The sequence below is a fragment of the Myotis myotis genome, unplaced genomic scaffold (genome assembly GCF_014108235.1).
Source record: "Myotis myotis isolate mMyoMyo1 unplaced genomic scaffold, mMyoMyo1.p scaffold_m19_p_8, whole genome shotgun sequence".
NCBI classification, from domain to species: domain Eukaryota; kingdom Metazoa; phylum Chordata; class Mammalia; order Chiroptera; family Vespertilionidae; genus Myotis; species Myotis myotis.
The window spans coordinates 38,231,438-38,258,863 of record NW_023416390.1 but is presented as its reverse complement, the minus strand read 5'-3'; the positions used below and the strand labels follow the sequence as shown (position 1 = coordinate 38,258,863).

The 27,426-nt window shown below is 39.7% G+C and overlaps 1 long non-coding RNA gene across 2 annotated transcripts in view; it reads left to right on the top strand.

The window, feature by feature from the left end:
* Positions 1-27,426, top strand: part of LOC118661879 — a 107,457-nt gene that overhangs the window by 21,426 nt on the left and 58,605 nt on the right. For both annotated transcript variants that reach the window (XR_004969515.1, XR_004969513.1), the window contains one exon: positions 17,859-17,988. This is a non-coding gene — a long non-coding RNA (uncharacterized LOC118661879). The remainder of the gene's footprint in view (positions 1-17,858; positions 17,989-27,426) is intronic.

Below are 27,426 nucleotides of genomic sequence, written 5' to 3'. Positions count from 1 at the left end.
CTTGGCCCCAAACACTCCCTTTATAAGCTCTTACAAGAGTATGAGAATTACTGGTAAGGCCTTGGTCCATTAATGAATTTGCAGTGTGTCTGAGAGCAAAAGAACAATGAGGTTGTGTGTGTGTGTGTGTGTGTGTGTGTGTGTGTGTGTGTGTGTGTTAGGGGGGACAGTTTATTTCACAGGCCAACAGAAAGGAAAAGATCTTATTTTTGTTGAATTTCAGCCCTGTTGGTTAAAGATGGAGGCAGTTGCTACAAGGGGCCCATTCCCATCTAAAATGACATATGTAGCCCAGACAGCATGGCTCAATGTTTGAGTGTTGACCTATGAACCAGGAGGATCATGGTTGATTTCCAGTCAGGACACATGCCTAGGTTGTGGGCTTGATCCCCACTTTGGGGTGTGTGGGAGGCAACTGATCAATGATTCTCTCTCATCATTGATGTTTCTACTCCTCTCTCCTTCTTCTCTGGAATCAATAACAGTATTTTAATAAATAAATAACACATGAAACTTCCCAACTAAATCAGACAAGAAAGTTTTCACAAAAGGCTGGTTAACACAGCCAGATAGTCAGTGGGGCCCGCATGGAAGGCTGGCTGTGCTTTGCCTCTGCAGAGAGCGTGGCCTGAGGAAGGCGGATGCAGCTGCTCTTGTGGAAATCGCCTCCCTGATGGCATGTGGTCTGGGCATATGAGAGGGTCAGGAGCAAAGAGACTTGAGGTGAATGGGAAGTGTGTAGGGTCACACCTCTGCTTCATAATTCTTTCTATATTTGGTTTGGCATTTTTGTGTCATTTGAGAGGGGCAGCAAAGTTTAGAAGAGTAGCCCTACCAGGTTTGGCTCAGTGAATAGAGCATCAGCTTACAGACTGAAGGGTCCCGGTTAGATTCTGGCCAAGGGCACATGCCCGGGTTGTGGGCTCGATCCCCAGTAGGGGGCATGTAGGAGGCAGCCAATCAATGATTCTCTCTCATCATTGGTGTTTCTATCTCTCCCTCCCTCTCCCTTCCTCTCTGAAATCAATAAAGAAATATATTTTAAAATAAAGTTTAGAAGAGTAAAAAAAAAAAAAAAATCTGTATTAGTTTTCCAGGATTGCTGAAACAAAGCATCAAAAACAAGATGGCTTCAAACCAAAGAAATGTATTATCTCACAGTTCTGGAGGCCGAGTTGGAAGTCAAGGTGTCATCAGGGCTCTACTCCCTCGGAAGGCCCCAGGGAAGGGTCTGTTCCAGGCCTCTCTTCTCCCTCTGGAAGTTCCTTGGCTATGGTAATGCAACTCCAATCTTCCCATGGCGTGCCCCTCTGTGCCTGTCTCTGTTTCAAACGTCATCCTTTTTATAATGGCACCAGTCACATTAGATTAGGAGCTTACCTTACTCTAGTATGACATCATCTAACTAATTACATCTGTGGCAGCCCTATTTCCAAATGAAATCACCTTCTGAGGTACTAGGGGTTAGAACTCCAGCATAATAATTTGGGGAGGGTGCACAATTCAACTCACAACACCATAGAAAGAACTATCCTTGATGGATCTCTGTGCTGGGAGCCTTCCCTCTTTGATTTGTGAAATAACTAAAGTGGTCTTCTGCCCTAACTGGTTTGGCTCAGTGGATAGAGCGTCAGCCTGCGGACTCAAGGGTCCCAGGTTCAATTCCAGCCAAGGGCATGTACCTTGGTTATGGGCACATCCCCAGTAGGGAGTGTGCAGGAGGCAGTTTCTCTCTCATCGATGTTTCTAACTCTCTATCCCTCTCCCTTCCTCTCTGTAAAAAAATCAATAAAATATATTTTTTTAAAAAGTGGTCTTCTGGCCTAGGGCATGTTGAAATCATAATAAAGACATGAACTTGGATGGCATAAATTATAAATATTTTCATAGGTACCTTGTTCTTTTAGAATAACACATTTGTTTAACAAAATGCACATCTCCTTACTTCAGTGTACCTATGATTTCCTTTAGTTTACTTCAAAATTGCTTCCTGAATAATTCTCCATCCTGATTTTTTTCTCTAACCCATTGAAATCCTGGATGAGTAGTCAATGGAAGAGACTAGATATATGGTAATTTTATAATTAATAAATGTATTTGGAATTGAGTTATGTTATTATTCTTTGATTATTTGATCTTTGCTGAAATATCTGCATTTCTTAAACCTTGAGTAGAAATTATTTTAGTTGTTTAGTGTAAGAACATTTTAGAATTAATCCTGCATTGACTTAGAAGTTCAAGAGCTGCTACCACATCTAATAGACTCCAAATCTATGCTTCTGTACAAGTTTTAAGAGTACCAAGCTATTTTTATTCTGAAAAATGAATCCATCAAAGGTTTCCCTAGTGAACATTCTTATTGTTAATTAACAATAGAATGTAGCACACAATAAAAGAAAAGTAAGGGCTGGGCAAACAGGTTGAACTGTTACTTTTTTAAGAAAATAGGACCTGAAAAGGAAGTGAATAATGCTTTTTTATAAACCTCACAACAAATCCAGAATTCTATATTTTCCTCATTGACACAAAGAGTCTGAGAACCTTGATATTCTGCAGATCACGTAACAGATGCAGTGATAACTCTAAGCCTTAGATATTTGGCAGAGTTGAGGTTTTATAACATGGTATTCTGGCAGAAGAGAGAGGACCCTAATTAGCAAAATAACCTCGTTAACCTCTAAAGTATTGTCCTTTTGAATTCCATAAGGGTTTTTTAAATAGATGCATCATTTGTTTAGATCATTTCAGTTTTATGATTTGATGTCTTTCCAAAACTGGCTTCAAGGTCTTCCTTATTTATCCTCCAAATGAGAGCCCAGGAGAGAAGAAATATAACTGCACTGTGGAAAGTCATATGTTGTTTGCAAGTCTCTGCTCCCTTCCCATAAGAAACAATCTAGTGCCCAAGGTTTTCTTGCAATAACATATACTAAAGTACTGTCCGTCGATGCCTTGTAAAATCAGATCCAGTCTGCTGATGTGGCCCGGGCTTCCCTTTCCTGTTTTTTTTTTTTTTTCCCAGTTGAGAGGCTGTGGGTTAGGCAAAGGGAGAAGACGGCGAAGATCAGTAGGGCCTGGAGAGGGCACATGAGGTCTGGTCTGACCTGGGCTGTCCAAAGTTTGGAGGGTCCTCAAGTGACTTGCTCCATTGGAAGTCCCAGGGGAGCCTGGCATCTACCTGCTTTAAATACAGACAGCAGGGATGGAGAGAGGAGGGCCTGGATTTTGCCGAGGCTTTGGCCCAAAGTGTTCACACTGAGATGAGATCAACGGAGCTCCAAGTCAACCTGAACCACAGTGGGCGTCAGAGGGAAAGCAAGAAGCTCGTAGCTCTTAGGAATTTCAGCATTACTATAAGTGAGCTGCCAAGCTCGGGACCCTTGCATTTGGCAATTATACAGCATACTCATGTCCTTGCAGCCATTTGTTCTCTAGGGGCCTAGCATTTCTGAAACGATTAAAGCGTCACTGTCTGAAAAACATTACGTATGCTTTTATTTTTACTTCTCTCTTCATTACAGAGATAAAAGAAAAAGCACATATATATTTGAAGGCTTTTTATCTCCCTGGCATTTGCTGCTTCTACACCATTCTGTGATAATAGCAGAAAACACAGATAAAAGAACAGAATATCTAGAACAACAACAATATTATTAGGTATTAGCCTTTACTCAGTGTTTCCTCTGTATAAGGTATCAAGTTAAGCATTATACATGCATTATTTTAGCCCTCACAACAGCTTAAGGACATAGGAATGACAGGTTAGGAGTCTCTTAGGTCATACAGCTCTTTGGTATAGAGTGGGATTCAATCCCAGGGCTGTCTGAGTACAGAGTCAAGTTCTTAGTAAGTGTGCTGTATGGCTGCCATGCGCCGCCTCCCCTGCTCAGGTTAGAACGTACAAAGGGGTATGGGAGGAAAACGAATGGTTACAAATCAGTAAAGTACATTAAACATGATTAGAATGTGTGTACCTTCTACTTGTTGGCTGTGCATTGCTGTTTTCTGGAGTCCTAGGTTATGGCTGCTCACTACCACGGTTCACAAGTGCATAATTCTCAGCATCGCTAAGTCTGGCCGGGAGAATGTAGCTGTAGGCGAGTGAAAGTGTGAGTGAGACCGTAGGCTGGTTTCTGGCTCAGGAATCTTCCTGAGATAGGTAACCTCGAACACTTGGTCAGCTTCCTTCTGTGCGTTCCCAGACTAAAGCCCACAGGACTCTTGGGCAGAACGGGCTGGCTCACTGGCATTGGCGTACTAACGGTGTGTCTGTGTGCTTGTGCTCTGCCCTGAAGCATCCACCACTGGTTTTCTGCCCTGAAGTTCAGGGACATGACTTGGCCCAGGCAGTGAACTCTGACCCAATCTGGCTATAGGAGCAAAAAAAACCCCTACAATTTGGGAACTGAATGCTATACAATATAGGATTGATTGACCATTGAGATAGTCCCTAAAAGAAAAGTAATTTTTATATGTGCTTTCTAGAAGTCTACTTTTATTAAATGGCGACATAAAAATATACTTTTAAAATACAGAATATATAGAAAGGAAAATACAAACCATAGTTCCCTTACTTAAAGGCAAAAACTGCAACAGGTCTATTAACATCCAGTCTTTTCTATTTTTACTAGAGGTGTGTGTGTGTGTGTGTGTGTGCATTTTACATAACAAAATATTAATATTCATGCCTTATAATTTGGCCTTTAGTAGACATTTGTTAAGTACATTAAAAATAACATTTAATTAGATTCTGAGAGCTATTTTTTCAGAGGAATTTTTAATGAACAATTATAATGCCATCCCCATAGTGAGACAAATTTTGTAATAAAACTACTGACTTTGAATCCAAATGCCATCATGAGTGTAATTTGGCACCAACAACCCCACATTATTGAAAGAATATTACTGTGGTCTGTGCAGTGAGGTGTGGTTAGTTCCTCAGGACTTCTCTGATGTGGCAACTAGTTGGCCTGCTGATGGCAAGAATAATAATAATTGCTGACATTTATTGAGTGCTTGCTGTATGTCAGGAAAAGTTAATTGCTCTCCATTTATTAACTCATTTAATGCTCAAAACAGCACAAGGTATTTACATGTTGCAGAGGACGAAACTAAAATAGTTTTCCCATGGCCACGCAGTTAGTAAGTAGTGAAACTGGAATATAAAGCCATCAGTTTGGGTGGAAAGCATTTGCGTTTTACTATTAGCTTAAACAGGGCAATCTTCCAGTCCCATCATATATACCAGGATTTCCCTTCTTTAATTTTTCATTTTAATTTATCATTAGCAAACTTGAGTATACTTTCAAGCAATCTCTTTTTTATTAAGCATAATGATTGGCATACACTTACAAGTCTATATGTTACATTTAATATATTTTGACTGCAAGTAGCAGAAAATATGACTCAAATTGGCTTAATCCAGTGGTTCTCAAACGTTAGTCTGCATCAGAGTCATCTGAGGGGCTTCTTAAGGCAGCTCTATTTCTCTGCATCTTTCTAGCTGTTAGCTCCTCTGTGTGTCTGCCTAACCCTCAAACACTGGCAAGATGACTGCAGCCATTTTAAGCCTTGAAACTATGCACAGAAATATGCAATGAAAAAGAACTCAGCTCCTTCAGCAATTTCTGCAAGAACAAGGAAATTTCTTTACCAAAAACTTTAGAATGTTTCTTTGGGTCATGACCTAAATTAGATCACCTCTTCTTCCTTGAAAAAAAAAAACTCTAATGGGCAGGGCAGCACTGTTTGCTGGTTGGCTTAGGCCTTGTTCCTGAGCAGTCAAGGAGCATGGCATGCCTCTAAAATTAATCAAGGACTAACCTTGAAGTGCAGGAATTATAGTTTTAGATAAGGAGAACTTTGCTATTTTATCTTCCTTTCCATTGTTTTGGATCAAAGTACATTTTATAAAAAGTCTCCTTTCAGGAGAAATTTTCAGAATCTATCTTTGGAAAATTCTAGGCTATAATATTTTACCCTCCCAAGTCAACCTTAAAGCTAATATTTTTAAGTTTACATATTAATAACAATGTAACAATATTTACAATGATAGAACAAGTGTATATATTTTAAAACAGTGCCTTTAACACATAATATTGAACAAGATTTTTCTCCTAAATAAAATAGGTACCTGTCTATATGCAAAGTCTCATGGGAGTTATGAAGCGAATGCTACTAATTTATAGAGTACCTGAGATATGCCAGGGACTGTACTTCACAGGCATTATCTAATTCTGTCTACTTGGAAGCCCCAATAATTAGGTAATTATTATCTATGTTTTTCAGATAAGGATACCACATTATTATATAATAATACATGTTGTCTAACATAATTTAAATGACTACAATACTGCATTTTTCTTGATAACATGCCCTTGTATAATACATACTGCTCATTTATTTCAGGTGCATAAATGCATAGTATACTAGTATATAGTATATGATGTGTATATGTACATATGGAAAGACAGAGAGAGAGGCCCTAGCTGATTTGGCTCAGTGGATAGAGTGTCGGCCTGTGGACTGAAGGGTCCCAGGTTTGATTCCAGTCAAGGGCACATGCCCGGGTTGCGGGCTCTATTCCCAGTAGGGGATGTGCACCAATCACTGATTCTCTTTCATCTCTCTCTCCCTTTCCCTTTCTCTCTGAAATCAATAAAAATATATTTTAAAAAAGACAGAGGGAGAGAGAGAGAGAGAGAGAGAGAGAGAGAGAGAGAGAGAGAGAGAAGATAATCTCCATAAAGCTCTTAATGTACTCATATTAAGTACCCTATAATACTGTTAGATTTTTTGGTATTTTTATTTTATTCACTATAACAGATATTTATTGAGGAACTATTAGCTGTGAAGCATTGTTCAAGGAAAGAGTACATATTCATATATACAAACATTAAACACCATATATTGCCGAAACCGGTTTGGCTCGGTGGATAGAGCGTCAGCTTGCGGACTGAAAGGTCCCAGGTTCGATTCCCGTCAAGGGCATGTACCTGGGTTGCGGGCACATCCCCAGTAGGAGATGTGCAGGAGGCAGCTGATCGATGTTCCTCTCTCATCGATGTTTCTAACTCTCTATCTCTCTCCCTTCCTCTCTGTAAAAAATCAATAAAATATATTTAAAAAAACCCCCACAAAACACCATATATTAAACACCAGCCCTTTAACATAGGATGTTCTTATTATACTCATTACAGAGGTGATTTCTCAAGCAAATTAGTCATGTAACTTGTTTCTTGATAAGAGCACGGGGAGTTAAGAGTGCCAAAATCAACAGTGTGTGTCAAAGGCTGCCAGGTTCTCTATAACAAAGGCTGAGTAAGCCATGACTCACAATCGGGAAACTTCTATTTGAGGGCCTTGTTATCTCTCTTCATATCTGGGGTGTGGGAAAGAGTGGTAGCAGTGGGCAGCAGGCAAGGGAGGAGTTCCGTTCTGTTCCCAGTGCTGCAAAGTGAGTGAGACGTATATAGTGCAAGTTGTCCTGGAGGAGTCTTTTCTTATTCGAGGGAGCCCCCAGACGTGTAGACAGTGGTCTAGAACACATTCAGGACATTGGGGCTGTGTTAGAATTTATGATCGATTACAGTGTCTGTGGCCGATTTAGTCATCATCTAGGAGTAAACCTGACTCTGTCTCAAATTTAGACTTTCTGGGTTGCTTGCTGCTTCAGTTTATGCGTTTGATTTATTTATAGTAAATGGAGGGAGAGTGTTTTTAAGGCTCAATTTTGACCCTGCACATAATGTAATTAAAAGAGAATGGTTTCCCAGTTGCCCAAAAGGGGTTTTAATTGTGGCTGTCATGTACTTTGGTAACGCCTTAATATTTGTTTACTATAGTTTTCTGTCTTTTGAAGAGTGATATCATCTACCTAGTGGATACGTTGTGAAAAATAAATTAGATTGCAAATGAAAAAGAGAGCCTTCACAGTTGGTACATAGTAGGCTCTCAAAAAAAATAATGTCATATCTTTCAGTGTATAGGTCCTTCACATCTTTATTAAGATTAATCCTAGTTATTTTATTTTTTTGTTGCAATTGCAGAAAGAATTGTTGTTTTTTTCATTTCTTTTTCTGAACTAGCATTGTTAATATGTAAGAATGCAATGTATTTTTGTACATTGATTTTATATCCTACAACTTTATTATATTTGTTTTATTGTTTCTAATAGTTTTTGTGTGTGCAGTCTTTAGAGTTTTCTATATAAAGAGTCATATTGTCTGCAAAAAGGGACAACTTTACTTCTCAACTCCCAATTTGGATGCCTTTTATTCCTTTATCTTTCCTGACTGCTCTTGGATATAAAACTGAAAGCAACAACAAACAAGACAGACAAAAAATCATAGACAGACTACAGTATGGTGGTTACCAGAGGGAAGGGAAATGGGGGGAGACAGTAAGGGGTAAAAGAGGTAAAATATATGGTGACAAAAGTAGATTTGACTTTGGGTGGTAAACACACAATGCAACATACAGATGATGTATTATCGAATTGTTCAGTTGACACTTGTATAATCTTATTAACCAACATTACTCCAATACATTTAATTTAGAAAAAGAATTTTAAAACATCCAAATGAGTTTGTGTTATGCTAAATGCCTATTATGTTTAGGATAACCATATAACAATTTATATTCCAAAGACATTTTTTTAGAGTAACAGCATCATGATTAATAATTAGCCCAGGACAGCAGACTAAACAAGGATTGTCCTCAGTAAATCTGAAGGTGTACTCACTCTAATTATAGTCATGTTGCTTTGTTAATGGGGCAAAAGGAAGGAGTCTGAACTCCTTATCTCTTGGTATCATAATTTTGCAATCACTCAAATTTTTTATTGTTGTTGGCCAAGGTTCCTCCCAGACACTTCACAATTATTTATCACTGGATCATGAACACAACATAGTTTGTGGTAAGTAGTTAAGTAGAAAAGAGAAAGTGTATGACCCAGTTTTCTTCTTCCCCTATTCTCCCGACTTTTCCCCCTGAACTGAAGAAAAACCTAGTTTTACTTCTTGCCTAAGCAGCCAACACAATGCTTCGAACCCACAAGAATAGCTCCCACCTCCTACATCACAGAAGTGTCCTTAGAGTTGGTGGGTTAAGAGTAGGGAGAAGACCTTTCATAAATTTTTGTTTGCAGTCCTATAATTTAAACTTGTCATGTTCTAGACAGCATTTCCTCCTTCCTGTTGCTGTTTAATACAAAATATACTTTGGTGATATACTTAATGGCATTCCAGACACCAACTGAATTTGGAGGCAGGAATGTGGTTATACACCCTGCCTTAAGGTCCTAATGGAACAAAGAGTCCTGCTATGCTCCTGAGGAAAGGAATCTTTTAAAATTGAGGATCAAAAAGAAAAATGTGACAATTTTAAATAATTTTACATTTTATAAAATTGCATTTTTTAAATATGAAAGATATATAATGTATAAACTACACACACAAAAAATCTGACATTGCCTCTTTCTTATTTTGAGGACTGATTCTGAACTGTTTTAACTTTTGCTGTTAAATCTTGACTTTCTCAGAAACCAAAGGCACTTTGAGCCCTGGGCCAAAAAATTATCTTCTAGGCTCTACCATCTACATATTAGGAAAGGGATCTAAAAGGAGGTAACTCCAGACCTTCATGTAAAAAAGATGGCATCTGGCAAATTTCTTGCTTGGCAAATTCTTTATTCATTCATTAATAATATTTTATTATGTCCCTACCAGTGCTATGATCAAAGCCAGATGCTACGAATTCAAGCTTGCTCACTGCCATCCCAGGCTTAGCCATTCCAGGCTTAAAGTCCAGTGAGGCAGATAGTATTGCTATGAATAATTACTATAAAACGAAACCAGTATTAATGATAGAGGAAGCTCAAGGCACTATGGAAACCTATAGTGGTCTAGGGGGCAGGGAAGTTCTCTCTGGTATGTGATTTGTTAAGCAGAGTAGGGTGAGTAGGAATGGCTATTTTATAATGGAAATTATGTCCAAGGCAGGAGGGATAGTCTATGAGGGATGATAAGAGAGAGCTTGATCTGAGGGTCTAAAAATAGACTAGCATGGCTCAAATAAAGATACCTGGTCAATATGAGGCTGGAGAGGAGAGCAGTGGCTAAATTATGGCGGTTCTATAAGTCATATTAGGAATTCAGACTTGATCCGGTAGGTAGCTGGAAAGCTGTTAAGAGGCTTTATGCAGAAGGTTAACATGATCAGGTATGCATTTTATAGAGATAATTCTAGCTCCAAAGACCACTTACAAAATGATACAATGGTCAAGGCCAAAATGATTAGCAATTTGGGCAAAGATGTCAGTGGACATGGGAACATTTAGAAAGGTTGTATTAACAAGACTTGGTGATTAATTGAATAAGGAAAGTGAAGTAAAATGTGCCTAGGTTTTTGGCATAGGAGTCTGAGTGGATGGGTAGGCCCTTAAATGATATACAAAACATTTAAGGAGAAAAAAAGTGGGTTTGCAAGTCGTGATACTGAGTTCCCTTTGGACAGGTTGAGTTTGAAAAATCCTTGACATATTCAAGTAGAGATGTTAAACTGAAAGTTGATTGCATAGCTCAAGAGAACCACAGATAAAGATTTTGGACTCATTAGCATTTAATGGTCTTAAAAGCCCTAGAAGTAGATGTGAAACTCTGAAAAAAGTTGATAGAATGACAGAAGAGAAGGGTCAAGAATAGATTTTTAATGGACATCAATGTATAAAGGAGGAATATGGCTGCTCTTGCACTTCTCTGGCCAAAAAATAAAATAAAAAAATGATTTTTAAAGGGTTTATGAAATTGATGGCATGTGACCACAATCTAACTTGAGATGATAAGATATAGAGTCTAATATTATGTTCTGGGTTACAGTGTCAGTCAATATCTAAATATAGTTTTAAAGCCAGATTCCAACGAAAAAAAAAAATCTCTTGATCTTCTCTGGAAGTGAAGAGGACGCGGGGCCTGACTATCTCACTAATGTTATTACAGTTTCTTCCCTTTTCCTTGCCTTCTTTGGTAATGCTCTATCCAGGACATGCTTCTCTGGTAACATGCCAGGCGTGAGCAGCTTGAAGACTGCCCTCATCTTATTCTTAGACAATATTCTCACTCATATTATACAAAAAGGAAGTTTCATGATAGGGGCAGTGGGAAAATAAAGTATCTGCTCACTCTAGTCATGAGCTATTATTAGAAAGGCCAGAAATACCCTAAGTAGTAATCCAATACTCATTTCTCTCAAGAATCTCATAAAACTTAATTAAGGAGTACAAAGGTCTTAATAAAAATTTTAAAATGTATACTGAGAATCAAATAGGTGCTCTTATTTTCCTCTCTGTGTTTCCAATCTGCATCGCATCCACTTACACATGCTCTCTTTTCATTAGAATTATGGCATGTCAGATGTGAAAGGATCTCAGAGAGCCTCTAACCCAAGCCCTCTTTCCCCTGGCCCCTTGCCCACTTTATAGATGAGGAAAGTGAGATGCAGGAATGATAGCACTTATAACTTCATTTGCATGCTGCTATATATTTAAATAATTACATTCAAGGGAATATCACTTGATTGCATTGGTTGAGACACTAGGCTCTTGGAATTGACTGGGTTTGAATGCAGTTCCACACAAGCCTTGGGCAAATTATTTAGCCACTTTGGAATTTCTCAGTTCCTTAGTTTCTGCATTTATGAAGTCAGCTCATTCTAATAGCTATTCATGAGTGTTGGTAGACAATTCTCCATAGGTTTCTTGTGTTCCTGCCTATGTTTTGAACAGAGACACCGAACACCTTTGTTTTGGACTGCTTTTTCAAAAATGTTTGTATAGACCACAGGCTTGAAAGATAGAGATAGTGCTTGCCTCCAGAGCAAAGGGAAGGTTTGCTTACTCTCCAACAACAACAACAACAAAAAGATAATGTCTCCCTCTGGAGCAAAAGTGAGGTGTGCTTACTGCCAATTATAGAAGATTTAGGCCCCCTAATCTCAGGATTCCTACTGTGTAACATGGCCCACTGAGTGTAGAGGTATCACCTGGCTCTCAGAGAACTGGTACAAATGCGGACACTCTGGCTATGAACATTAGTGTAAGTAATAGAGGTCTTTGTCTATGACCTAGGAGTCTTATGTCTTCTGCCAATGTCCATGAAGTTATGGCAGGCTAATACATTTGCTTCCAAGTCCAGTAGAATCTCAGATCCTTACTAGTTCTTAACAACTGATTTCTATAAAAACTCAGTAAAGCAAATAAGCATACAGAACTTAGAAGAGTGTCTGGCACATAAAGACTGAGTAAATGTTGGTTGTTAATATTGTTAAATAATTATACTTGTAAAATGCACATGCTTTATTAGTGGCAAAGCCAGGACTAGAATCCAGATCTGTAAAAACGCAGCCTCATGTTCTCTTTACCTCTCCATTCTACCATTTCCCGCATCCCAACATTGTATTTTGTGCATACTTAACTTACAATTAATGTTGAAAATAATTCAATTTGAGAGGAAGAATTACAAATTTTATAACAACTTATTTGATGAACATGTTAATATTATGAGAGCGACAATGAAGTGTTAAAGTGTTAAGAAAAGAGAGGCCAAAACCATGGCAAGCTCTGATACATAGAAAAAATTAATTTGCTCAGAAATATTTTATGAGAAAAATTTGTAAATTTGAAAATTTCCTAATGACAGTCAATAGTTTAGCATGACTAATTTTATCTTCCCCCCAAATCCACTACTACTTTTTGCTAAAGGCTTAAGGAAAATTTCTAAAATGTATGTATCACAGATAGAATTTCTGAAAACAATAGCTCTATGGTACTAACTGATGGATTTTGAAGTATTTCCCTAATACATTTTGTACATGTTCTGGTTTAAGATTTGGTATCTGTATTAACACAGGAGTGAAAACAACTAATATTAATCAAATAATTGCTTTATAGCTGACCCATACTTACTATTTTGCATGTTTTCTTTCACTGAGTCCTCACAATAATCCTACAGGGTAGAAATTATTAGTAACTTTGCTTACTGATGAGAAAATGATGCATAGAGAAATCAAGTAGCTTACCTAAGTTACACAGCTAATGAGATCAAAGTGAACTAAAGTCTGAATACTAGTCATCCTGCTCCATTGACTCCTAGTTATACTGCCATCAATCTTGGTTAAATTTACTAAGTAAATAAATATGGTGAGATGAAATGCTAACATTAAGAAACTAGACTTTTCACCAAATAATAAAACACTTCAATAGTGGTCATTATAGACTAATAATTGCAAATCACAAATCAGCTCTACCCCTTCAATAAGCTACTCATGGATAGCCTGGTTCTAACTGTATGCTCTCTTGGATAAAATGTGAAATTTTTGAAGAAATATGAGGATATAATTTAACGTTAGAAAACATTTTTTTTTTACTCTTTTTTTTTAAAATATATTTTATCGATTTTTTACAAAGAGGAAGGGAGAGGGAGAGTTAGAAACATTGATGAGAGAGAAAAGTCAATTCAGCTGCCTCCTGCACACTCCCCAATGGGGATGTGCCCACAACCAAGGTACATGCCCTTGACCGGAATTGAACCTGGGACCCTTCAGTCTGCAGGCCTACGCTCTCTATCCACTGAGCCAAACCAGTTAGGGCAGAAAACATTTTTATAAATTAATCAATTTTCTTCCAGAGACCCTTGAAAATAATATTGTGAATACAAGTATTACATGAAGATAATACACTTTTACAAATTTATTTCCTTCACTTGCTTCATTGCTCACACACTTGAACATCATGTTTTCAATTGTGAGAAGATTAAGATTAATGCGTTGTGTGACTGTTTAAATTACACTGTTTCTAGAAAACTCAAAATTTTCTCCAGTTTTGTTAACTCATTTTTAGTTACTTCTCTTTCTGATTTTCTTAGTTCATCAGCTCTTTAAAAACACGGGGGACTTTTTGTGTCTTCTATCCTATTTCCAGAGCTCTGTTTTCTGTCTTTAAATATGTCAAACATAGTAGCTCTATGAAAAAAGAAAATAACATTTCACCTGTTTTTTTCTTTCCTACAGTGCATTTTATGCTTTTGAAAATCATCATGATCACTTTCATTCTTTTTTTTTTAAATTTCTTTATTGGTTAAGGTATTACAAATGTGTCTCATCCCTCCCATTAGCCCCCAACTCCCCCTCCCCCCGCACTCATACTCTTTCATTCTTGATCAACACTTACTATAACAGCTTCCCTGAAGCAAAAAGAAGTAACCAAAGCAGGCAACATGCTGAATGAGCAGATGTGGGGACTAAATCTAGCCTGATGTCCAGCTGTAGTCCTTGGCCACCTAATTTATATAATTTTAGGTAATTTTTATGTAATTTCAGGGTTTTCAAAACCCTGCATGTTTCCAGATCTTTTGAACATTAATTCGCCATGATCCTGGTTCATCATCAGTTTAGAAAGGCAGGTCTGTCGTTAGTTCACCATTGGTAAAACACCATAATCATGGAAGATTATTGCTAGAACTACTTATCAACTTGAGCTATGAGGACAGGACATTTCACTGTGTGGCAAGAAAACACAAGTAAGGAAAGGACATGTCAGGGCTGAGATCTCTACAGTAGCAGAGCACACGAGGGTGTCAGCTCTTCTGCAGGAGACAGGAACTTGGAAGGTGTTTTTTGTCTTCCTATGTGTCCATCATGGGAAAAGCACTGAGAAGATGGTAAAAATAATAAGATGTAAACCCTTTTCCTTCCTTCCTTCCTTCCTTCCTTCCTTCCTTCCTTCCTTCCTTCCTTCCTTCCTCTCTCTCTTTCTTTTCCTTCCTTCCCTTCTTTCCTTTCCTTCCCTTCCTTTCCTTTCCTTCCTCCCTTCCTTCCTTCCTTCCTTCCTTCCTTCCTTCCTTCCTTCCTTCCTTCCTTCCTTCCTTCCTTTCTCTTTCTTTTCCTTCCTTCCCTCCCTCCCTCTTTCCTTTCCTTTCCTTTCCCTTCCCTTCCCTTCCCTCCCCCCTCCCCTCCCCTCCCCTCCCTCCCTCCCTCCCTCCCTCCCTCCCTCCCTCCCTCCCTTCCTCCCTTCCTCCCTTCCTTCCTTCTTTCCTTCCATTGTTTTTAGAAAGGGAAGAAGGAAGAAAAAAAAATCTATTATACACACCAAAGTGGGGATCGAATAGCACCTAGGTATGTGCCCCGACTGACAATCAAACCCACACCCCTGTCACATTTTGGTATAAGAGATGACACTCCAACCACACCAGTCAGGGCTAGACTCTGCTTTTAAAGCATTTCCCATATAGTTGGGGAGATTAAACCCACGTGACCTAGGTAGAACACTATATACAATTACTATATTTCTAGAAGCCTGGTGCATGAAATTTGTGCATGGGTTGGATCCCTAGGCCTGGCTGGCAATCAGGGCCGATCAGGGTGGGCCGATTGGGGCCCAAAGGCCCCAGCAGGGTCAGCAGAGGAGGCAACAGTTGCCGGGCCAGGCGCAGAAGGAATGGACACCAGACGCCAAGGCCACCATCATTGGCGCCCCACCACTGCGCGGTTCCCCACCTCTCCCCCTCCGCCTTCCCTCACCGCCATGCTGCCACCACAGTGGGCGGGCAGTGGGCTGATCTGTGGTTGGCTGTGGGAGCGCACTGACCACCAGGGGACAGCTCCTATATTGAGCATCTGCCCTCTGGTGGTCAGTGCACGTCATAGCAACCGGTTGTTCCAGTTGTTTGGTCGTAACAGTCGCTTGGGCTTTTATATATATAGATGCTGTATTGTCAAAACTGTTAAGAGTTCAAAGAAGCACACTAATACTTCAAGATTTCTAGCAGCATCTCTAGAGATAACAATGAAGAAGTAAAGAGTGAAAAGTCAGGAGAGTGGTTAAAGAAGAAAATAGCAATGTATCTGAGGCACACTCCACTGACAGAAGGGTTGCATGGCAGCAGTTCCCAAAAGATTAAGCAAAAATGTTTTCAGCACAATGTGGCTTTGAACTTGGGACACCTTAGAAAAGAGACCTGGATTCCATGTGTGGCCATGACGCCATGATGCCTACAAAACTGTAATTCAAATTATCTGTAAAAGTAAATTAAATGAAATTTGCTTATTACCCTCCTAGTTTATAATGTGTTTAGCTCAGGGGTGGGCAAACTTTTTGACTCGAGGGCCACAATGGGTTCTTAAACTGGACCGGAGGGCCGGAACAAAAGCATGGATGGAGTGTTTGTGTGAACTAATACATGTTAACACTGCTGGTGGTGAAGGAGCCGAGGGGAGAACAAGAGAACCCTCCGCTCTTTCGGCTCCGCGGGCCGGATAGAACAGCCGAATGGGCCGGATCCGGCCCACGGGCCGTAGTTTGCCCACGGCTGGTTTAGCTCCTTTGGGTTATAGCAGGTATTATCTAAAAGCAAAATGACAGTTACAAAAGAGTCATGGGAATATAAAATACAGCATAGTGAATATAGTCAATAATCCTATAAAATAAAAGTGTAATATGCAAATAGACCGAACGGCTGAACAGTGGAATGACCATCCAGACAACCATCTGGATGGCCATCTGAGACCACGCTACAACACCCACTGGCACCAGGCCAGCCAAGGCGGGTGCGATGCGATTGGTTGGGGGCCCTGTAGAGGGAGGCCCAGGCCATTGGTGGGCTGTGGAGGGTGGGTGGGGCCTCCCTCTGCAAGGGAAGCCCGGGTCCCGGGTGCCAGAGGAAAGCCGGTGCTGGCAGCCGGGGGAAAGAAGGCCTACTCTTGCACAAATTTTGTGCATTGGGCCTCTAGTTTTATAATAACTACTAGAGTCCCAGTGCACGATTCGTGCATGGGTGGGGTCCAGCTGGCCAGCCCAAATGGGGGCCCATCGCGTCGGGCCAGTGGGGGTAAGGGGCTGTGGGCAGTTGGCCGGCTCTGCCCCCATCGGGGCATTGGGGGCCGATCAGGAGCCAGGCCAATCAGGGCCCAGATCAGGCTGGTTGGCTGCCGCAGTGCATGTCATAGCCACCGGTCATTCTGGTCATTCTGGTCCTTCTGCCATGCTGGTCACTGGGCTTTTGTATATATAGATGTATGGTACTAAGTGGGTAATAGACTTATTGGGGGAATCATTACATAAATATTTAACCACTAGGATATATACCCGAAACTAATATAATATTGAATGTCAACAGTAATTGCAAATAAATAAGTAGAAAAAAATAAAATTATATATTAAATGCCAATTTGGGCATGGCATTGGGGACTGAATTAATAGAACCCCATAAATTCTGTTATTGCCCTATAATAAAATACTACAACCTAAGGAAACATTGGTAATGAGAATAGCATCAGCACATTCTTTGAAAGATAACTGAAAAGGAGTTGCCTATGCTGAAACACCTGTGTTTTCAGTGACTTTTTTCTTTGTTCCTCATTATTCTCTTCTCAAACTGCCTGAGGGAACCTTGGCAGAAAGTTTAGCGAGCTGTAACTAACAGATAGCAAAGAGTGGCATTCAGGGATGTGGGAAGCTTTGAGTTTGGATTTTTTGAATCCTGAAGAGGTTCTGCTTTAAAGAGTGAAGGCCAACGCCGTTCTTGGAAATCTTTCACAGATAACTGCATTTATGTTATGATAGGACCAGAGTTTTCAATGAGAAGTAACTCAGTTGGTTAGAAGGAACGAGGAGACTGAGGGAGTTTCAGCCCCTCCCCAACACATCAGTCTATTTCTCTCTCAGAGAAGCCAGTGGCAACACTGTCACGTAGAGGAATTTTCTGTTACTTAATTTTAAAAAATAGTCTCAGATTATGGAGTGAAAATGACAAGAACCAGAGCCCACTTCCCTCAATTTTGACTTCTTATTTTGCTGTTGAATGTAGAATTTTGGGTACCCTCTGGACTCAGTGCAATGAAGGATCATCTGGTGTCGTGCAATCTACAGCAAGAACAGACTTGACTTGGAAATACTTGTTGGCTCGTAGGGAGTCATCTACAACTTTAACTTTGGAGGTAAATCGGGGACGATGTTACTGCTTGTATTTGTTATCTGGGTTTTATTAGTGAAAACTGATGTTGAATAAGAATTGCTTTAATATGAAAGCTTTGCTATTAATATAATTAACTGGGACTTGGAATTTTATGAAAACAAATACCCTCTCACCAGCTCTTGCTTTGAATACGTGTATCAGTCTAATGCTTACTTAAGAATTTAGGATTTTTTTCGCTATTGTTCTTTAGGATACTTTGAAGAAAATGTTGTATGAATCCATGAAATATATTAATGGCTGTTTTGTGAATACTTACATTTTTTCAGGAAGATCCAAGCTTGTTTGAAATTTATTTTTACCATTTTATTTTCTAAAATAGAGATTTCTGTATTGAAATGTATATAATTAATTACAAAGAACAGAAACATATGGAGGGATAAGGGTATCAGAATGAAGTGTGGGCTGAGATTCAGTAGGTATTTTCTCTAAGACATTGGAGAGATGAAGTGCTAGACAGTCCCTGGAACATGGCTACACCTTTGCTGTATTGTTTTGCGTTGATGAAATGATTGCCTTTCACAGTCAGAAGTGAACATAGGGTGTCAAAAGTCAACAAAGCCTGAAAGACCAGCTTGTACTGTAGCATTTAATGTTCTTTCTGTGACACCTCAGCCCTCACCCCCTGCCACCCTAGCCTGTTTCCTAAAGGCTCACTGTGAGCATGTATCCGGAGTAGTGAATAATGGGGTAGGTTAAAGAAGAGTGGTTCCATGTTTAATTACATAAATAATTTTCCAGGCCTGAGCATGGAAAAGAGAAAAGAAAGATGAGATCTGAAATGGGGTGGGACTCAGAGTTGGAAGCAAAAGTATATTTGTCAGTTAATTACGTGAGGAAAGTGGTATATTCTGTGGGACTAAAAAAAGCAATATAAGAAAAATAGAACTAAAGTCTAGAGATTTGGGTCCAATTTCTACAAACCATTGGCTTTTCCAATAGCAGCTCTGTGTCCCCAGCTCATGGCCAGGAAGAGGGTCCTGAGAGCCTCCAATCATTACTCACTCACTTGGGGCAGCAGGAACTCTGAGGAGATAAAGCAGGGACTGTGTCCTGAGCTTGTATATCCCTAAGCTCTTTGTTCCCTTTGATTTTCCCTTCCCTGCTAGGGTGGAGGGGCCATTTCTGTGAGATCAGCTGTTCTAGGATATCTAGGAATTGCTAATTATTGTTATAAACTATCATTAAAGCCTAATTAAAAATTTCTTTGGTCAGAGCTTATGGAAAACCAGATCCTAATGCCATTTCATAACTAGTGGGATAGTTGAAATATTAGAATAACAGCCTATGTGTGTCTCCACTGACTCTCTTAATAAATCAATCAATCTCTACTGATGTCCTGTTGTCAAGATTAAATGTGACCAAATATCTACAACACTTTGAGAGGAATAAGAAACAAGATGTGCATCTGAGCTGTAGAATTTATGTGATGCTTAGCATGAAAAGGGCCTCAGACCATGTGCCTGTGAATAAATTCTGAAGCATGTCCCTTGTGGAAAGCAAATCTTCAGGCTTGGCGCCTGTATTTATTTGTGAGAGGGACAAGGAAAGAGTACAGGAAATGGGAAAGGGACCAAGTAAGGTGAAATGATATTGAAAAAGATCAAAGCTTCCTCTTATGTGAGTCTCTTAAACATTACATCACATTATAGTTCAGTTTTCTACCTTAAAATAAAATGGATCTTTAAGGGGAACTTTCTTCCTTACAACATGGTTATTTACATCAATGTCTCTTCTCCTTTATTTACTTACTAGAGGCCCAGTGCATGAATTCATGCATGGGTGAGGTCCCTCAGCCTGGCCTGTGATCAGGGCTGATTGGGGCTGTCTTGCCCAGTCCGGGGAGAGGGACCACAGGAGGTTGTCCAGCTGCAGGAGGTTGACTGTGGGAGCGCACTGACCACCAGGGCAGCTCCTGTGTTGAGCATCTGCTCCCTGGTGATCAGTACTTGTCATAGTGACCAGTCGACCGATCATAATGGTCACTTAGGCTTTTATATATAGAGATTAACTACTTGAGATAGAAACTATGGCTCATATTTTCTGTCTGTATAAGATACAACATAGAGCTTTGCATATAGAATATCATTTGTTGATTTCCAGCTGTTATATGGAGATAAAGTTCTTTTCATACTTGACAGCTGTGGCAGCAGATAATAAAAGAGATGGGTAAGTGTTTCAGAGGGGGCATAGCTTCCATTTCCAACCATGCGCTTTGAAAGACAAAACATTTTAATAAGTGCCTAGAATTCATCATTTTTATCTGGCCATGAAGCATGTTTCTGAGAATTAAAAACAATTATTCACAAGTATATATTTCTGACAGTGGAGCCTATTTTCATCAACTGCAGGCACAGAATGCTAGTTTTTAAAAATGCTTTTGAAAGACAGCATGTTATGTAATTATGGTTGTAAAATTGTATCTCCTAGCTCAAGAACTGTTGAAAGAAACACAGCTGCTTTAGTTATCTAGAATATCAGTGTCATTATTTTTATGGGATGCTTTTGAGAAACACTAATTTGTGAAAGAAAAGCATCCCAGAAGGAAAATCTGACAGCTTAAATTCTCATGCCCAAAGTGTTCTCAGAATCCTAATTGAAAGGTTAAATACAGCTTTGTTTAACTTCTTCACAGAGCCAGTGAAGTGACTCTGAATGAAATCTGAAAGTTTACTATGCTTTAGACAGAAAACACAGGCTGACTGAGAAACCATGAAATGCTGATTGGCATTCTAATATGATTTTAACTGGTTCTAGACTGTCAGAATAAGCAAAATCTTTCTCACAGTGAAAAATGGGTACTTGTATATGGCATTCCATTTTTGAGACAGATTAAATAGCATGTTAGTTTATTATTGCCTGAAAGGTGATGCCAATGAAAAGCTGCCCATTTGGCCTTTTTAAAGAAATCAAAACTTAATCTTGTTTCATTGTCAATCATTTTTGGTAGGTTTAAAAACTAAATTCATTTGTGGGCAAACCTTAGGAAATGGGATCTGTCATTTACTCTGTGGAGGAGTTTCAAGAACAAAAATGCAGCTGTAGTTAAAATCAAGGAAAAACCATGAACTTCAGGAGCTAGATTCCATTATACTACCAGGATAATTTATTTTTAAGGGCTTTTGGAGGAGATAGTATTTTGGACATTTCTCTAGTTATTATTGGCCCTTGCCTCTCACCCCTTGCTACCAGTAAAAAAACAAAACAAAAAAACCCAAATATATATATATATATATATATATATATATATATATATATATATATATATATCACTTTCTTTGGAGACATTTAACTTCGGGGAGAAATTGAATATAAATTATCTTATGTGGTTCAAGACAGTGATAGGAAGAAAGTTAGTAGTAGTAAAAATATTGTTGGTAGGAAACAAATGGAAGAAACCAGTAGTAGTAAAAATATTGTTGGTAGGAAACAAATGGAAGAAACCAGCTTGAGTCTGAGAAGTATCTCTGGATATAGGCCTTGCTAAAGTCATGGAAGTATTTCCAATGACAGGAGGTGAGGATGCCCACAGGCAACCACCTGGAAGGTGGCAGGAAGTGTCTGGTCTACTTAGCGCTTCTGTGTGAGAGGATTTCACGACTCTGACTATATATTTTCCTGAAGGAAATCAGCACTACAGTACCTTTAAAAAAGAAAGTGATGAAAATTATAAGTTCAGTGAATGAGTAAGTGAATGAATAGAGATATTCCACTCCACCCACCCATGGGAATTCAATTCTCTTCTATTAGGATAATTTTATATAGTCAATTGAGGTGTAGAATGTACTTTAAATATATTCTGCATGCTCTCTTAAATAGTCTGAGAGTTCACTCAGTGTGGATGACATTACAAATAGCAACCACTGAGTTTTAAATAACCGACTTAAAAACAGAATTTTGCAAATATTAACAACTGTAATAACTGTGATTTGAATACTAAGTTTCATATTCTGTTTTGCCTTGGACATGCATCATTTCTTTTTGTGCTCACAAAGAACCAATGAGGTCAGTATTAACATCCCGAATTTATACAGGAAACAGAGGCTCAGGATGTTAAATCACATGTTCAAAATTGCACAGCTAGGAAGGGGCTCTGCAGGGGCTCTGAGTAAGAGACAGGGAGTCGGTTCCCAGGCACACCTTAACCTTTAATTTGTCTTATGAACACAATCAATGAACACAGTCAATAAACATTTTTTGAGACACAAACTCATTTCAGAGTATAGATCCCTTCCTGAGATTAACTATGCATGTGTACATTGATATAAAATTTCCAGGACATAGACATACATGCTGCCAACCTCTGTACATATTATGAATTCCATGTTTAATTACATAAATACCAGACTTAAGAAGCCCAAAAAAAAAATCTATGAAATTATATTAAAACTAGAGGCCTGGTGCATAAAATTTGTGCACTCGAAGGGGGGGACCCATCAGCCCAGACTGCACCCTCTCACAGTCCGGGAGCCCTCAGGGGATGTCCATAGGGAGCGGGCCTAAGCCATCAGCCATCAGTCGGACATCCTTAGCACTGCCCACGGAGGCGGGAGAGGCTCCCACCACCGCTGTTGCACTAGCCAGCCATGAGCCCATCTTTTGGCTGAGCAGCGCTCCTCCTGTAGGAGCACACTGACCACCAGGGGACAGCTCCTGCTTTGAGCATCTGCCCCCTGGTGGTCAGTGCATGTCATAGAGACCAGTCGTTCTGCTGTTCGGTCAATTTGCATATTAGCCTTTATTATATAGGATAATGTCTTATTATGGGCAACGCCTCTAATTCAAATTTTTTTAGGTAGTTAAAGGGAGGGGCAAAATTTTCACTTGAGCCTGAAGCTAAAATTGCCCTTAGCTCAAAAATCTGCATACCTCTGAGACACACCTTGGTGCGACTCATTCTGAACCCCCACACTGTTCTATTATGTGTATAAGTATTGGAACTATCTTATCTCTTTAGTGAAAGGAACCTTTTTTTAAAAAATATATTTTATTGATTTTTTACAGAGAGGAAGGGAGAAGGAGAGGGATAGAGAATTAGAAACATCGATAAGAGAGAAACATCAATCAGCTGCCTCCTGCACATCTCCTACTGGGGATGTGCCTGCAACCAAGGTACATGCCTTTGACTGGAATTGAACCTGGGACCTTTCAGTCTGCAGGCCGACGCTCTATCCACTGAGCCAAACCGGTCAGGGCATAACATTTTTTATGTTCCAATGACTAACTTTATCTCACGAGTTGTGTTTTGACTTCAAGCCTCTATCCAGTACTCATGCAGCAATTTCAGCTCTTCTGTTCAATATTTACCTGGCATATCTTTTATTTTATTTTCTCTAAATCTTTCTAGATTTTTATGTATTAGATAGGAATAGCCCATGGACACAGACAATAGTCTGGCGAAGGCCTGGAAGGGGTGGGTGCAGGGTGGAGGAGATCAATGGGGAAAAAAAAAACTAAAACAAAGGGACATCTGTAATACTTTCAACAACAAAGATACATTTTTAATAAAGGAAAATATCTTAGTTGAAAAGAGTTTTATGTGAAATAATATAAGTAATTGCTCTACACTGTACTTTATATTTTCAACTCCTCTCAAAGTGAACCCTATGTTCACTTAATATTAATTGACCCTATGTTCACTGACTGCAGGACTGACTTCCGCCACGCCGACCCAGCACTGCCACCGGGGCTGTGATCAGACCCTGCTTTTTTCTCCGGGCCTGATTGCAGCCCCCCTCAGCAGTCAGTGCTGGGTCGATGAGGAGCCCGCAGAGCGGCAGCCATGGCACTGACTGCAGGACTGACTTCCGGTGTTCGGTGGAGCCTTTGGTCATTTTGGATGTTATGGACCCTGGCTCTTTATATAGATTGGAAAGACATATGAGAATCGCAATAAAAAATCTTGGAAAGGGCTTACTATAGAATTAAACAAACATGTGCCTGGCACTGTTGTGGGTGTTTGTGATACACCAGATCCATGTATTCTCCCTTGGGGAACACAGCATCATATAATAGCTGATGACTTAGGGTGTGCTCTTCATCCTGGAGGATAAAGGTGTGCACCATATTCTTGCAGAATATAATATCCAAGCTGCCACTTTAGGTGTGTCTTCAAAAAGCCATTCCATCATGCTATCAGGCTGGCAGAATCAGGGTAGTAGGTTATGTGACAGGAACAGTGAGTCTTGTGATCAGGTTTCTGTCACACCTTGTTTGCAATAAAACCGCATTGCCTGATTCAATGCAGTTTATGTAGGGCCATGTGTTGGTAGATCAAACATTGTGTCTGCTCTTGGATGATAGTGCTGCCTAATGAGTAGGAAAGTCAATCACATAGAGAATGCCACTCCAAATAAATTTCTGTCTCCCAAGATGGAATGGACACAATGTAATCAACTTTGTCTGATTGATCCACTCAAGAGATGGTGCCATCGTAGAGGGTCAGCCTTAGTCCTGCTGCTGGCAGATTAGATGACTGGTAGCATCAGTACTAGGTCCACCTTGGAGAGAGACGGGTCATATTGTCGGGCCCGTGCACAGCTCTGTTCCTGAATCCTTCTCCCGAACAAATCCTTTGTGCAACATTGGGGTGACTTTTGACAAAGACTGTCTATTGTTAATTGGTTACGTTATTCTATGTAGTTATTTAGTGCCCTTTTAATAGCAGATTCTTTCTAGTGGGCATTATGATGTAAATCAAAGCTATTCACACTTCATGCCTATGTTTATGTGTCAATTCACATGTCTCCTCCTCAGACATCTTTGGTCGCCTTCCAAGCCCCTGACCAATAAGCGTTGGCAACCATTTATCACTGCTAAAGAGTCCACATATAAGCTTATATCAATGTACTCCTCTTTTGACACAAAATAGATGATCTTGCAGCCTACCCAAACCTCTGCCAATGGGAGAGACTGCCCCTCACTGCTGTCTTTCAAGGCAACCCCTGAGTGAGGCCATTGTGTGAGTCCAAATAATATATCTGTTATCCACTGTTGTGTAACAAACCACCCCAAACTGTTTTAAAACAACAACAGTTAATTATTTCTTAAAGAGAGATGACAAACATGGTCAAGAATGGATTCAAGTGAAGTGGAATGAAGGAGAAAGCCATGAAATGAGATTGTTACAATAGTGATTGTGATATTACCACCGATAAACAATGGCAGGACATGAGATAAAGGGATTGTGAGCTACACAATAAGGTTTTAAATAAATATAGGAGATAAACTATAAAATGTATTATGCTTTCTACTGTTCAAAATCAGAAATCCTTACCTTGGTCTTCAGACCTCTCTCCACGCTGGACTCCATTGCCTGTGAAATATTCTCCTCTGGCTACAACTTTAAAAGATCCTATCAGAAACTGTTGTAAGAAAATGTTCTACTTACTGCCTCCACGTTATTATTTCAATCTGCAATTTTCCTCCCACCCCATCATACTCTAGCCCTCAATGAAATACTTAATTACTTCTTATAAACCAACTCAAATAAATTATTTTTGGAAGTGAGCACTTAAACAAACAAATTGAGTCTCCATGAGAAAACTCCTGTCAAGAACAGGTCTTTCCTTCCCTGAACACACTGAACTCCTTACTGCCAGGACACACATCTTACTGATCTTTATACTGCTGTACAAAGCACATACAGATGCTTAAGATTTGATGGATGAATGCCTTAGCACCTTTTTCTTAGGCCACACAGTATTATATTTTGGAGTCATTTATCATTTCTATAATTTAAAATGTCCTCCAAGTCAGAGACAATGTCATAATTTTGATTTTCATAGCGGCTAGCAAAGCATTTTAATATCAAGTTAGTCTCATATTTAAGTTAGTTGGTTAAGGAAATTGCCGCTTGTTTGGGACACATGAGAAGCAAAGCTCATCTGTGATGTAATTACAAGAACAGCCACAGTCAACCCATGAGGATCTCTGCAGGTGGAGTGGCCCTTTAGCGATGTCTTGAATGGAGGCAAGGCGGACAAACCTTGAACCAAGATCATTTTTTAAAGGACACAGATGTGATCCATCAGCATTCAAAATGGTGGTCAATGAGCAGAATGACTATTTTAATTCTAAAAGGGGATCCGGAGAGTATATGACAGCATCAAATACAGCATCCCCGAGAGGGAAAAATGCAGTCTCTTGCTCACCTTCTATAAAAATCCTGTTCCTGAGCTTTGGGTGAAAAGATAAGATGGAATTCACTTTTAGCACACAAGCCTTGAACTCCTCTTCTAAGCCCCCAAACTCCATTTGCTCTTTGAGGATTTGAACTGGCCCCTCAGGTATTTATTTCTGCCTCCTGTTGCCTGGATACTGGAAAAGTTTCTCACACTCACACAGTGCTAGTCACCCATGTCAACACAGCCCCTGCCCCAGCCTCCTCAGGCAGGGTCTCCCTGCCTCAGCAGACATCTCCGTGGACTATGGCCTCCCGGGAGCACACTGTTGTTCCTAGCTTGAAGATCACAGCATTAGAGAATATGACCCTGAGAAAATATTCTCACCACTGTCCTCTATTTCTTTCACCTTCAGAATCAAGGCTTATTTCTTAGTTAATGACTTCTATATGTAGGTATATCTCTGAGGTATTGTAGGTTTGGTTCCAGACTACTACAATAAAGTGAGAATAGCTATTAAGCGAGTCACAATCTTTTTTTTACTGGTGGAGGGTCTTGCCTTGAATTTGCAAAAAATGCAACCTTGATGAAATGCAATAAAATGAACTTCAATCAAATGAGGTACGTCTGTACAAGGAAGGAGCATCAACTTCTTTTCAACCCCGACATGCATGATCTCTGCGTCCTCCAAGAAGGAGCTAGAATATCTGTTGGGCAAGTTTGCTTGCAAGGATGACTTGTCTCCTTGGTTCCTCCTTGTTGATCTTAATTTTTGGATGGCTAAGGAAAGTCTCCCATAACAAGTGTTGTTTTCTAGAAAATACTCATCTTTCTATAACTAAATTTTAAAAGGAGAGGAGTGGGAAGTACTTCCCTTTCACCTGGCAACCCAATGCATTGAATATACATTACATAAATGAGTAGGTTCTAAAGGTGGTTTGTACTTGATTGGTTCCAGCTGCTCTGAGATCAGACCTCATACACTAAAGTCAAGTTAATGGACACAGTCTCTCACCAGAGCTCCCACTGTTGCTGGGTTTCAGATCAGAAATGGAGGTTGGAGACCACTCCTTGTGACCTTATTTGCAGAAAAGTTGATTTACTAGGAAAACTGATAAACCAGCATGATCAACTATATCTCTCCAAGTATCAAACAAGGCCTCGAGTTCAACTCTGTCATTTAGTTGGGCTCCATAAAGACATCTGTCACCTCTCTTTCTCTTCTTAACTAAAGCTTTGCTAAGAAGGACAATATAGATCTCCTGTGAATTAAAAATCTT